Source organism: Pseudorca crassidens, chromosome 8 (assembly GCF_039906515.1).
Source record: "Pseudorca crassidens isolate mPseCra1 chromosome 8, mPseCra1.hap1, whole genome shotgun sequence".
Taxonomy (NCBI): domain Eukaryota; kingdom Metazoa; phylum Chordata; class Mammalia; order Artiodactyla; family Delphinidae; genus Pseudorca; species Pseudorca crassidens.
The window spans coordinates 28,018,531-28,032,513 of record NC_090303.1 but is presented as its reverse complement, the minus strand read 5'-3'; the positions used below and the strand labels follow the sequence as shown (position 1 = coordinate 28,032,513).

At 38.4% G+C, this 13,983-nt stretch overlaps 1 protein-coding gene and 1 pseudogene across 1 annotated transcript in view; one reads left to right on the top strand and one right to left on the bottom strand.

The window, feature by feature from the left end:
• Positions 1-13,983, top strand: part of SEMA3E (semaphorin 3E) — a 266,959-nt gene that overhangs the window by 100,265 nt on the left and 152,711 nt on the right. The gene's annotated exons all lie outside the window — the stretch shown is intronic.
• LOC137229532 (small ribosomal subunit protein uS9-like) lies at positions 1,541-2,046 on the bottom strand (annotated as a pseudogene).

Here is a 13,983-nt window from a genome sequence, read left to right as displayed (position 1 = left end):
AGATCCTGCTTGGTTTTATTAATCTTTCTGCATTCTTCACATCTCACTTTTGACACATAACCATTCTCTTTGGAAACCACCTTTATTTACTTTATAATGCAGATTTAACCATAATTTAGGTTTGGAAATTTTTTCTTTTAGAAATTTTCTCATAAGCCTTATAGGACCTTTATTTCTAAGCTATGTACATTTACCTACTATACTACATGTTGTGAAGATCTTCCTATTTTCTTCTAACCTCAGTTAATAAAACCCAGCTGGTGAATAAAACATTAAAATAATTAACTGAGACCTTTTGCCTGAAGCATATTTTTCTTATCATACCTTTTAGAATATGAAAAGATATAAAAAGTCACCTTTAAATTATAGCATCAGACCAGTAGGGCTTTAGTAATCATCCTCAAGGTCAACAACAGGTTTTTCAGTGCTGTCTTTGAAGCAAGCATGAATAGAATCTAAGTTGCCATTAAGAACTGTATGGTTGCTATGTTTACTTAAAGCAAAACATATTTGATGGATAGATGAATAGTGTAAATGTTTACTGTGTCAGTTTGATGAATGAATTAAGCATTACCTGCTGAAAAAAAAAAAAAGCTTTACTTTTTTTACTGGTCTCTTGACCACCTTTAATGGGCTTGCTGCTTATTTTATGCACCGTCAAAACCACAGCAGCTTCAGGCAGGAAGCATGGTTGACCCACACCACCACCTCTCCTTAGAGAACAGAGGAAAGCCACCTTTAGGTGGCCAGAATGCCCACTGAATACAGTCCAGAGTTATGAAATCCTCTGATGAGACTCAGGCAGGAGTCTTTAATCTAAAAATAGGAAGATTATAAATTCCAGCAGTTTCATAGTCAAAGAGAAGCAAAGGCTAAGTGTACGTTTAGCAGATTCCCAGGGAACATCAACTATTGGAGCCTAGAAATGCACAAGGAACAAGACAGTTTCATCCCTGCCTAATGTGCTCTGTTTTCAAAGTTTCAGAGCCCAGCTGGAGACTTGATCAGAAAAAAGGGTCACTCCTACATGGAAATGGTTCATTACTGCCCCTGGGATAAAATCCAGTCCTTAGCTTAACATTCAAGACCATTCAAGATTTGCATCCTGATTCTTTTCTAACCTCTTTGCTTCTGCCCCCAGTTCCACTCCTCTTAAGTTAAAATACTTGTTTTAAAAAAGGGGGGTAGGCAAACTTTCTCTAGGTCAGATAAGAAATAGCTTAGACTTTGCGAGTCCTACTGTCTCTGTCACATTGACTCAACTCTGCCACTGTTGCAGGAAAGCAGCCATGGATAACAAATTAAAAAGTGGCTGCGGGTGTGCACCAGTACAACTTTATCAAAACAGATGGCGGATCTGATTTGGTCCATGGGTCATAGTTTGCCAACTCCTGCTCTACCTCAGTTGGCTTACAAATTGTGAGTTTAATAGAGTGTGCAATCAATTTTGTAGGTCACAGGATTTAGCATTTAATTTAAACCTTAAATCCCACAACCATTGTTTTTTTACAAATGGCGAACTCCGATCTTCATGAAGGGCTTATCGGTAGGATTTCTGGTAGCGCATACGGGCACCCGGGCCTCCGAACTTTTTGAATTAGCAGCGACAGGGGGCAGCCACCAGCAGGGTTCGGTCTTACTGAATGGCGATGTCTTTGATCTTCTTGGAAGCCTCATCCGCGAATTTCTGGTACTACGCCACCAGGGCTTTGGAGATGGACTGGCAGATTGGCTAAATCTGGGTCACGAGACCACTACCGTTTACGCCGACACGCACGACCACGCCCCCGAATCGCTCTTTCAGAAGCAGAAGCGGTTCTGGTCGTTGCCTTGCGGCAGCATGTTTCACCTCAGTGAGCGCTTTGCCCGGTTTGCAGCGAGAGACGGAGGCTGTGGCCTTTTCCTTGTGTCGGAAGACTGCACAGACTGCAGAGGGCTGCACGGCTGCGGACGTAGACAAGAGTTCCTCACTGGGCAGCGCCGCAACGGGAAAAGGCCAGTTTTGTTGTTGTTTAATAGATGCTTGTTTTTATTACTGTTTAACATTGGTTTAAAAATTCTGGGTAATACAGTAAAACAAACAAAATTAAGAAATATAGTGATTTTAAATGAAGAGAGAACTATTAATATTTACAAGTGATAAAACCATATTCCTCAAAAATCCAAGAGGGTCACCTGAAAATCCTTTAGAAAGGTGGTTCCCAAAGCTATTTACACATTGGAATCACCTGGGCAATGCCAAAAAAAATCGCCAAAAACAAACCAAAAAACCCACAATAAAACCCCACAAAAAGCGAAAACAACTAGATGCCTGAGTCTTACTCCAAAAGATTGGGATTTAATTGGTCCAGCCGGTGTTTTGTTTTGTTTTTTTTAATATGGGATAAAATAAATCAGAAAATATCAGTGCATACTGCATATAGTAAGTATTGTTTTGTGAAACCTTGTTTTCGGATATATGACATGAACCTGTCTAATGGCTCCGAAGTGAAATCTGTTTGTTACCGGTGGACATGGTCTAAAAAGTTTGAAAGCTGCCCTGAATTACCTAGAATTGCCAGCATAGGTTTAAAAGGGGAGCTGCCTTGTCTTTCCTTGGAGTATGTTACATAGAACAGTATTGAGTTGTCAGTACCACTTGGAGTAAAGAGAACTCCAGAGGCAAGAAGCCCTTGCAGAAACGCAGTCGTGGGTATTAGCAAGGAGAGTGAGCTCCTCTTTAGGACAGTGGCAGTAGGGAAGGACCTTATCCAGCCCCAGTGCCTCTGCCATCTGAGGACAAGAGTTCCAGTAACTCCCTACTTTTTCTTCTCCTGCTCCTTTTTAATTATTCAAATCTCAGTTAAGCATAGTAACAAAAGGAAAGGAAGTTTCAGCTGGAGGTAACTTCCCAGTGGAGTGCAATAGCGCAGGCTGAGGCACTGTAGGGGCTGTGGAGTCTCAAATGAAGGATCTGTGTAGCATTTAATTGTTCTTCTTCTGCCTCTGGAACTTGCTTGTTTTCTTTCCACTTGTGACTTAAACATAAATTGAAGTGAGAAAGGGGAGGTTCCCTTTTAGGTTGTAAATCCTGGGACTGTACATGATGCCCTAGGGAAATTCAGGTAGAGGCAGTTAAACAGGTGGAGGGGGAGGAGGGAAACATACAGAAGGAAGTGGTTGGCGAACAGCTTATTGGTATAGTTATTTCTGTTTGAGGGCTGGAGAAATCCTAGATATTTGTAGGGGGTGAATGAGAAAACCATGTAAAATTAATCAATTTATGTTCAGGATTTAATATTCATCTTCATTAAAGTTATAAGACAGAAGTTCTGATGAGAGTTCCTTACATTACAGATCACATGGTAGTTCATTAACAAATGAACATAAATAGTCAAAGCAAGACTGTAGCCTCACATTTATTGCATTTTGTTTTTTCAAACAGATCATAATTTTACCTAGGTTTTATCTAAAAACTGAAAAGGACTTCAAAATTATATAAAATCATCTGTCCCCTTTTAGGGTATTTATTTCCTTATGAAACACAAGTATTGAAAGTAAGTTAGTCAGAAGAGGTGCAGAGAAGAAACTGATCCCAGGTTTCAAGATTCCTGGTTAGATTGTTTCCATCAGAGCAAATTTCTTTTTCTTCAAAAAGAAAAGGTTACGCCTTCCTGTATGTTATTATGCCGTCCATTCATGCATTGATTCATTCATCCTTTCAGAAACTGTTTATTGAATTTGTGTTATGTGCCAGTCACTTTACTAAGTGCTTCTGTCTAAAAGTAGAATGAGGTGGACTTGGTGTCTGCCCTCATAAAGTTCATGCTCTAGTTGGGGAGAGAGATGTTAAATCGCTTTGAGAATATTCCTTTCTGGAGAGGAAAGGCAATTGAACACAGGTTTCCTAAATTCTTAAATCTGTCGATGTTGATTAACTCATTTTCTAGAATGTGAGGCTAGCTTCCTACCTCCATTTTATGTCCTCAAAGAAAAAAGTCAAAGAATGTAACAAGAAAAATAAATACCTTACATTCTAAAAAGATCCCTGATTTGTATTCTTAAGTGTTATCTTAAGTTTTTGCATTGAAATGTCTCCTTCAGATTTCCTTAATTTGTCCGTGCTTTTACCCAGAAGAAATAACAATCAGCAATACAGGCTAATTTTAAAAGTCACGTTTATCACGTGTTGGTTTGAGAGCCAAAAGCCAAATGTTGCATCTCCTGAGGATGCCCATATGGAACAGTGGAATGCAAATATTTATCTTGAAGTTATTTTTATAGGTGCCAACCTTATGTCTTAAGGTGGTTCAGATTAATCCAAGAGAAAATAAATAATTCTTTCCCCCATAATTTTTACACTAAAAAAGAAGAAAAATATTTGTTAAGTAACATATTTTGGCATCTTTAAATGTATGCATTTTCATACTTAGTGTCTGTTCTAAATTGGAAAATAAATTTTAAATAAGTAAATAAATCTCATATAAACATGAAACAAAAATATAGATTTTTGAAGACATCTATATTAAGAATATTCCAATCAGGAAGCATAAATACACACAATGACTTGTTGCTTAAAACAAAGTAAGATATAATAATATTCTCAAGTTGTTTTCTTTTCCTACAAAATAGAAATAAATATTTATACTGGAATAAACAAAATGGTAACCTTACATTCTTAAAAGTTATAATATTAGGGAGATATTAGAAGTTGATTCTTATATTTTTATTGATTGTGTATGCCAAAATAAAACTTTTCATATAAGTGCAAATACCAAATTTCCGTTCTTTAAGAAAATCCATGGTAATTTCAGGGAAAAATGTTTGTGTGTATTTATAGACATATGTGTGTATAATGTATATATACACACATGAATCCACTGTATATTACATATGTGGAATATATACAACTTATAATAATATACATAATTTAATATGTATTTAATATGGAACATATATATTTCCACAGACACATTGGATTTATTTTATACCGACTAGAATCTTGAATTAAAAATATATGTCTTGGAAATTGTTCCACATACGACAAATAAAACTTCCTCCTACTTTTTAATGGCTATATAGTGTTCCATGTTATGATTCTTCCATGATTTATTTAACCAGCCCCAGTTGAAAGGTACAATATTAACTTTAGAGCTCAGGAAAGAAATAAGAATTAGAGAAGTTAATGCATCACTGAGTGCACTGCATCAGTGAAATGGCAAAATGTGCTGACCTAGAGAAATTGTGCGATTTCCCGATTTGTGGTCATATAAGCAAAAATGTCGAGGCAATGAAACTAAAACACAGAAGACTTAGAAGGAGGCTGACCTGAGCATCAGTAAGCACAGCCCCCAGGGCATTAAGATATGGTTGACATGTCAAATAACTTCTAGGTACATTTTTAAAGTTCACTTAGGCAACTGGGTGGTTTGGTTTTGTATAACACAACTACTGTGTGACCCATCATTCTGTTTTTCAGTGGAATTATTATTAGTTCATGTGTTTATACAGTGTTGTCTGATTTTTATGTTTTGTAGCATATTATTTGATATCTCATAAGAAGTCTAAAATTAGACAAAGTAGATTGCTGATGTTACAGAGGAGAAGTTGAAGCTTAAAAGTTAGATGATGTGCCTAAGGCAGCAGAGACAAAAAGCATCAGGACTGGACTGGGAAAGTCCATAAAGAAAATCTCCGTGTTGGTTGTGATACTGCCTCTCAACCGATAAATACATTCTTTTAGTTTAAATTGTAAATATTTTGTACAGTGCTAATTTCTTCCACTAGGATATCATGGTTATTTTTATTTAGTGCTATTTTGAAAATTAGAAAAAATGAAAAAGAAGTGAGGTATTTTGATCTCTTTGAAAGACTGAGAAACACCCTGTGAATAATGCTTATTTAGTTTCAGGTTAAAATGGCAGTATTTTCTATGGAAGCGTAACCCAAACGACTATCATAAAAGTATTATACTTCTGAATACAGGATTTAGTAAATATTAAAAACATTTATCCAAAATAAATGTTTAAAGTATCTCATAAATCAACATGAACATTTTCCCTTAAAGCGATGCAAATTGATATGTATAATTGGTATGCTCTGTTGTTCATCTCTTGGGGATAATGAAAAGAAAAAAAAAATTCAGGGAGGAGAACTCTTGTGCCAATAACTATACTGTAGAGTAGTTTAGAGGGACCAAAATGATTTAGAGATGTGGAAATCAGGACCATAAAAATTAAAGTAACTAGGATAACTAGAATTAATTTTACAAGAAGGAAAAAAGAGTACGAATGCAGTACTGCAATGAAATATAGGAGAGCACTTTGTAGAATAAAAGAATGAACACAGAGTGACCCTTTGCTTCTGTTTATCATTTGATAGAGTTGCATCCCATTTATACTTCATAAATAAAGGCCATAAATGAAGCTTGTTTCTACTGTGTTCTCTGTGACACTGATACATAATCTGACATATTTTATATCATCTGTAGGGTTTCTGTCCCAATGGAAATTTGAAACGTTGGGATTAATAGTGGGGAGTATTGCAGGCTGGGTTCCCTGAGAAGCAGACTCTGAGAGAGATTAGCATTCAGGGAGTTTATTAGAGAGTGCTTTTCGGAGGGACACATATGGAAGGGAAGGGGGAAACCAAGAGTGGGCGGTCAGAGAAGGTTGGATGGAGATGCAGTCTCAACTTCGACCTCAGCCTGATGTGGGAGGAGCTCTGAGACTGGGATGATCTTTCAGAGTCAACCTGCACTTTACCCCTGCATGGGTCAGGCATAGGGTAGAGGCCGCCCTGGGAAGGGGCTGGACCTTGGGCAAAGTGGCTCCCTTTCTCTCTAGCTGAGAGAGTTCCTGGATGGGCTGATTGCTGAACTCTGTTGGCAGCATGCTCAACAACTGTGGAAGTAAATTCCTTTCTTCCGAAAAGAAGGTGTCCCCAGTGCACGTCGCAGCGCTTATTGTCACAACTGAAGCAGAGAAGGAAGGAGTAAGGTTGTTTGTTAAGGCCTGGAGTTGAGGTTGGTAAAGGAGACATCAGGCAGGAGAGCTGAGACACTGGGGACTGAAATTCTACAGGTGACAAATACTTTTGAAGAAATAAGTCCTGTTATTTTTTATGAGCAAGTCATTGACTAGTTATCGTCTATGTGTATAAAGATAATATTAAGAAAATACATATATTTGTTTATGGTGACATGCAGTATTGCAGAGTGGTTCAGAAGACACATTTTGAGCCAGAATAACCTGGTTTATATTTCAACTCTGCTACTGGTTGTTTAAGACCTTTTACAAGTTAAACTTTCCATTCAGTTTTCTAAACTGTAAAATGGAGAAAATAATATGACCCGCCCTGTAGGGCTATTTTAGAGAATAAGCAAGTTAATATCTCTGAAGCCCTTAGAATAGTGACAGGAAGCTTGTAGTAAGCAATTCACAACGTGAACTCTGTATCCGTGTCTTTTGAAATGTAAGTTCATGTGAACAGAGACTTCTGCTCACTGCGTTATTCCCAGGACCTAGAAAAGTTGGCAGCACGTAGTAGGTATGGATGAATAAAACCTGAATTCAGATCTGATAATGTGTTTATACATATTGAAAAATACCTATATTTAATAATTTTAAGAATTTTTAGGATATAAGTAAGTATGTTGATCTTATTTTGAAAACTACATGACTAAGTTTCAAGATAATGTCTTTATCTTTTTTTTTTTTTTTTTTTTTTTTTTTTTGCGGTATGCGGGCCTTTCACTGTTGTAGCCTCTCCAGTTGCAGAGCACAGTCATCCAGACGCGCAGGCTCAGCGGCCATGGCTCACGGGCCCAGCCGCTCCGCGGCATATGGGATCTTCCCAGACCGGGGCACGAACCCGCGTCCCCTGCGTCGGCAGGCGGAATCCCAACCACTGCGCCACCAGGGAAGCCCAAGATAATGTCTTTATCTTTTACAATTTACTTGAAACTTTAAAGTCATGAAACAGGATACTAAAAATGTACGAAAAATGGCAATTCTTTCCAATTATGCTAATTTGAATTAATTTTTTTCTTTCTATATTTTTGTCCTAATATATAATGAAAAAGTTTGAAGAAGATACATAACATTTTATCTGTAATGTCTGTCTGTATAATGTTTTTCTCAATCAAATCTAGTTTACTCTTTTGGTTTTCATTCATTTTTTAAACCATTTAATTAAGAGCCAATTTACAATGACTTCTCTTTCTTTACCTCTTGGAAACTTCTACCTAGAATAGGACATCTGATCATATATTGTGTTTGGCAGACATCTTCTGGGAACCCATCCCTATGATGAAACCCGCTGTGGGAGACACAAATGTGAATGTACCTTCTATCTGTTCAGGGGACCCATGACTTAGCAGGTGACAGATGAATGAGGGCTGGGATGTGCTAAGAAAGAACTACTACGTATGGACTAGTCATAGAATTAGCCAACAGGAACTGGCAGGTGGGACTAAGGTGCATCTTTTTTTTGAACATGTTTAAAACCATTCAGTTTTATTAATTAACATATATTAAGTTCACAGGCAGTCTAAATAAGGCCTTTCACAGTGCACTGCATGATACTAGATAAAAATACAGGTTACAAGAAATCAGAAGCATTCTTCTGATATAATGATCTGAGAATTGTGATTTCTGTGGTTTACAAAACAGAGGCTAATTCTTTATTAAACGTGGATGCAGGGCATCTTTGAAGGTCCTATCCTAGCAGCAGGACATCTCATATTAAAAGTTTCTACTCTAATATGTAGTGGTAGGAAAGCAACCCACCTTGCTTAAGAATTTCCAAGCAATTCTTATTTGAGTAGTTATCATAATAGTGTTACTGAACGCCAAGTTCCTGTGCCTGACGTACAGTGAGGCCAAACAAATTGAAAACGTCAGAGTTTGGAGTAGAGAAGGACCATGCAAGGAGTCGGGTGGCTAGCGCTCCCAAAAACCCTGAATTCCCTGAAGCTGTTTGAGCAAAGCATTTTAAAGGCAAGGTGAGGGAGGGGCGTGGTTGGTTGTTGCGAACTTCTTGGTGTAGGAATCCTTTGTTCTTACAGCTGTCCATGTAAGTCAGGTCACTGATGTTCCTATAAACCTCCAACAAGACAAGTGTTATTCTCTGTTCTGCAGCTTTTTATCTCTCTGTGAATGGAAAAGTGTTATACTCTTAAAGGTCAAAGCCTTGAGAATGGGCTATCCTGTATATTTCAAGCTATAGGCAACATTCTTTTTTAAAAAAAAATTATTATTTTTGGGGGGCTGTGTCGGGTCTTAGTTGCGACATGTGGGATCTTTCCTTGTGGCCTGTGGGCTCTTCATTGCGGTGTGCAGGCTTCTCTCTAGCTGTGGCATGTGGGCTTCTCTCCAGTTGTGGTGCGCGGGCTCCAGAGTGCATGGGCTTTGTAGTTTGTGGCACGTGGGCTCTCTAGTTGAGGTGCGCCGGTTCAGTAGTTGCTGTGTGCAGGCCTAGTTGCTTCGTGGCATGTGGGATCTTAGTTCCCTGACCAGGGATCAAACCCGCGTCCCCTGCATTGGAGGGCAGATTCTTTACCACTGGAGCACCCGGGAAATCCCAACATTCTTAACTGATAGCAAAAGCAATAGAATACAAAGGTTAAAGTAAAAGAAACAGCCCTAATACGGAGTCATATCTGTTCTTCCCTATTACAGTAGCACTTTCAGATCACCAACCAGAAAGTGTGTCGGTTCCTAGTATTTTTATTTTGTGTGTGTGGTACGCGGGCCTCTCACTGTTGTGGCCTCTCCCGTTGTGGAGCACAGGCTCCGGACACGCAGGCTCAGCGGCCATGGCTCACGGGCCCAGCTGCTCCGCGGCATGTGGGATCTTCCCGGACTGGGGCACGAACCCGTGTCCTCTGCATCGGCAGGCAGACTCTCAACCACTGCGCCACCACGGAAGCCCCGCTTCCTCGTATTTTTAAAGAAAGACTTGGACATCTAGATAATCTCAAATAAACAATCTTTTCCTTTTGCCCATCCAGTAGACGGGGATGTGGTAGTCGTGGTCCCATTTCCCTTTTCAGCTGAGGGTAAGTCCTTTTCTTTAGGGAGCTGCTCCTGAGTCCATGTACTTACGGAGAGGCTGACTTTCATGATATCTAAAAATCTCTTCACTATTTTTGACTTATTGGTCCATCACAGTACTCTATGCCCCTAAATACAAATTAGTTTCAGAAGGTGAGCATGAGATGCATGTCAGGGTAATCAGAGTTATAACCCTTAATTCTTTGAAATTGTGGTGGAAGAGTAGTTTTCTGTGGGTTACAAAGGGTCTCTCTAGATACAGTCCAGCCTTGGGCCTGATTGCAGCTCTTCTCCATCATACCGAGTGGGTCTGACAACAGCTGGAGAGAGGAAAATAAAATCAGAAATGAATGTGTAGGGGGAGAGTAAAAAGGGAAAGAGAGCACTAGTGTAGAGTCCCTGATTTCAATCCCTAAAACTCCTATTCCTTTGACGTTGAGAATTACCCCAATATACTTAACAATCACGTGAATCCTTTTTTTAAAAAATACTCCAATTAAGGTTGAATTTCTATCACTGAGAAAATACTAAAACTTGCTTTCTGCTTCTATATCCCTGCCTAGTATTTCTGTTCCATGGATTCCTGACACACTGGTGGGTCTTTATCACACTGTTGACTTTTCTCCTGACCCCTTTCCAGGTAATAGTAAATTCTAGATCTACTAGCTGGAGTCCAGTAGTGAATGGTCTGATCACCTGGAACAGCCACCTACCTAACCACAGCCTAGTCTAGGATTAAAAAACCTTTGTATTGCATAGATCACCTGTCGGCACAAAATGTTTGTGAATCTTTTTGAAGGCAGGATCTAGTTTCTTCATGAGAAATTGAACCTCTTTACCATATACTCATATATTGATATTATTTTGTAAAACATATTTACTAGTTTTTGACAGAGCTCAATTTTCTACCAGTTATCTAGAGTACTGAAAGAAGTTATTAACTCTTATATACCTTGGAAAATGGCTTTCTGAATCACTCACTCTTAGCAGGAAAGTAAAGTCACAGTTAAACAAAAACAGATATATTGAGGAAACCACTACAGTACAGTTTTAGGCCATAGAATATGCCAGGTTACACTGCTCCGTGGTAGAGGAGAAATAGCCTTTCTTCCCTTTGATCAGGAATATAATTTTCTAGTTATTTGAAGAGCTGCTTCTACTGGCAGTTATAAAATTCTTTAGTTACTATTTAAAACACTTATGTTACATTCCAGTGACCACTATGTGAATGATTTGAAATACTCTACCAAAAAGATAACTCTTCATGAGGGTAGAATAGGCAACTTGAGTGCTCTTCTATTCTCAGACCATGTTTGGAAGATTTTTGTAAGGACATAACACTCTCATTATCTAAAAAGTATTTACTTCTCCACTTGAGTGTATTTTTCACATTTTTAAGCCCTTTTACAGTATGGTTCATTAAAAAAAAATTTTTTTAAAGACTCTCTGAAGATAGAGAAGAGTAATAAATCACTGCAATTTCATTTGTATTTTATTATATCTTATCCTTCTAATAGTCTCTGAAAATGTATTTGTTTTAAAGATTTTTTTAAAAAACTTTAAAAACTCGTGTTAGATATTTATTTTATAGGTGATACATTGCAAATGGAGTTTAAGCAAAAACGTTAAAACAGTTAAATATCTGGATAGGAGTAGCTTTTATAATGAGTCTTGGGTTTTACTTATTCAGCCTTTTTCTTTGCCTTTATGGATTATTGAGTGAGTATGTAATAAGAAAATGAATAGGGAATTGATTTAATTATGAAGGAAGTTTGGCTATAATATTTATCTATGACAAACTTTATGCTTTGATAATATCATCTTATAGTTTGTAGTTAGCAGTTTATTCCTTCACCCATTTTCAAGGCCCAGTTGGTGGTTCACGCTAGTTAGTCTTAAACTATGTCCTCAGTTTCAGTAAAGCTCCGATTTGATCCCTGATAATACTGCAGTGCAATTTTGACTTCGGAGAAAGAAATGAAAATATTGGACATTATACTTGTGATTTTTGATACTTAGTTTTTTCATCCTTCAAGGTGTTTTTAAATTTTTGAGTGTACCTAGTTAGAAACGCTTAAGAGCTCCTTTGCTTAAGATTCTTTTTTACAATGAATATTATATAGAGACTGTTTGTACTTCATTTATACTCCATATTTTCATTATGTTAACTTAGATGACAATTATTTTTGTCTTATCAAAAAGAGCATTATGGGGTCTTCCCTGGTGGTGCAGTGGTTGAGAGTCTGCCTGCCAATGCAGGGGACACGGGTTCGTGCCCCAGTCTGGGAAGATCCCACATGCCGTGGAGCGGCTGGGCCCGTGAGCCATGGCCGCTGAGCCTGCGCGTCCGGAGCCTGTGCTCCACAATGGGAGAGGCCACAACAGTGAGAGGCCCACGTACCGCAAAAAAAAAAGAGCATTACAGTAAGAACTATGACAAAAACTATATGTAAGCATATAATTACATAGGTTCAGTAATTAAATATAAATTAGAGAGTCATTTTCATCATATGCATAGACAGGGGTTATAAGTTGTTTTTCTTTTAAGGGTCCCTGCCTCATCACAACTTATTCTTTTACTTTCTTTCTGTTTTTCTTCTTTTAACCACTCACATCTATATTTACTCAATTCCTTTAGTAGAAAACTTAGGTTCTAGATATAATCACTATGTCAATTTTTTTTTTTTTTTTTGCGGTACGTGGGCCTGTCACTGTTGTGGCCTCTCCCGCTGCGGAGCACAGGCTCCGGACGCGCAGGCTCAGCGGCCATGGCTTAAGGGCCCAGCCGCTCCGCGGCATGTGGGATCTTCCCGGACCGGGGCACGAACCCGTATCCCCTGCATCGGCAGGCGGATTCTCAACCGCTGCGCCACCAGGGAAGCCCGTCACTGTGTAAATATTTTTATAATAATTTCTACAAATGATATAGTTTGTACCCTCCCATCACTAAAGACCAAAAGTAAAAAAAAAAAAAAAAAACTCATTGAAAGGATTGTGTAAATATTTGTAATATATCTGATTCTGAGAAAAAAAATATATAGTAAAAATGCTGTCTTAGCTCAAGAAATCATTGAAATTATTGGTCTTTGCTACCAACTAAGATTGAACTTTCTAAATTTCAAGGGTGAAATATTTAAAGCAAAAGGCTGCTATTTTATGTCTGCCACATGTGTTTAAGCGCAGATAGATTTGAATGTATATTTCTGAGGTCCTTGCACTAGTTATAACATTGATTCTTGAATACCTGAGGTAATTGGGCGATGTAGGCAGAAGAAGGGAACTAAGCATCGTGTCCTCCATAGGATCAGGGCTTAATGATGGAGAGGTTATATAAGTGCGGCCTGCCGAGTCTTCCTTTTCGCTCTTTGCCAGCTCACTCCAAGGAAAGAGCGAAGCAAAAGCCTTGGAAGCAGACTATTGGAGGTCGTGTTAATTTTCTAGAGCTACCTTAACAAAGTACCACAAACTGAGTGGCTTTAAACGACAGAAATTTATTCTCTCACAATTCTTGAGGCTAGAAGTCCAAAATTCAGGCGTTGGCAAAGCCATGCTCCCTCTAAAGCAGGCAAGGAAGCATCCTTCGTTTCCTCTTCCTCGCATCTGGTAGTTGCTGGTAATCCTTGGCATTCCTTGGCTTGCATTCTTCGCCTTCACTGTCACATGACCTTCTTCCCTGTGTCTCTGCGTCCAAATTTCTCTCCTCTTGTAAGAACGCTAGTCATTGGATAAGAGGCCACCCTACTCCAGTATGACCTAATCTTACTTTGACGACACGTGCAAAATCCTTAATTCCAAATAAGGTCACATTGGAAGCTATCATACTTAAACTCCGAATGTTTAATTAAAAAAATAGATAAAGATCGATAACATATGTGCCTATATTTTCATAAGCTCCCCCATCTTCCTACACCTACCATAAAAGGATTTTTTTTTTTTTTTTTTTTGCGGT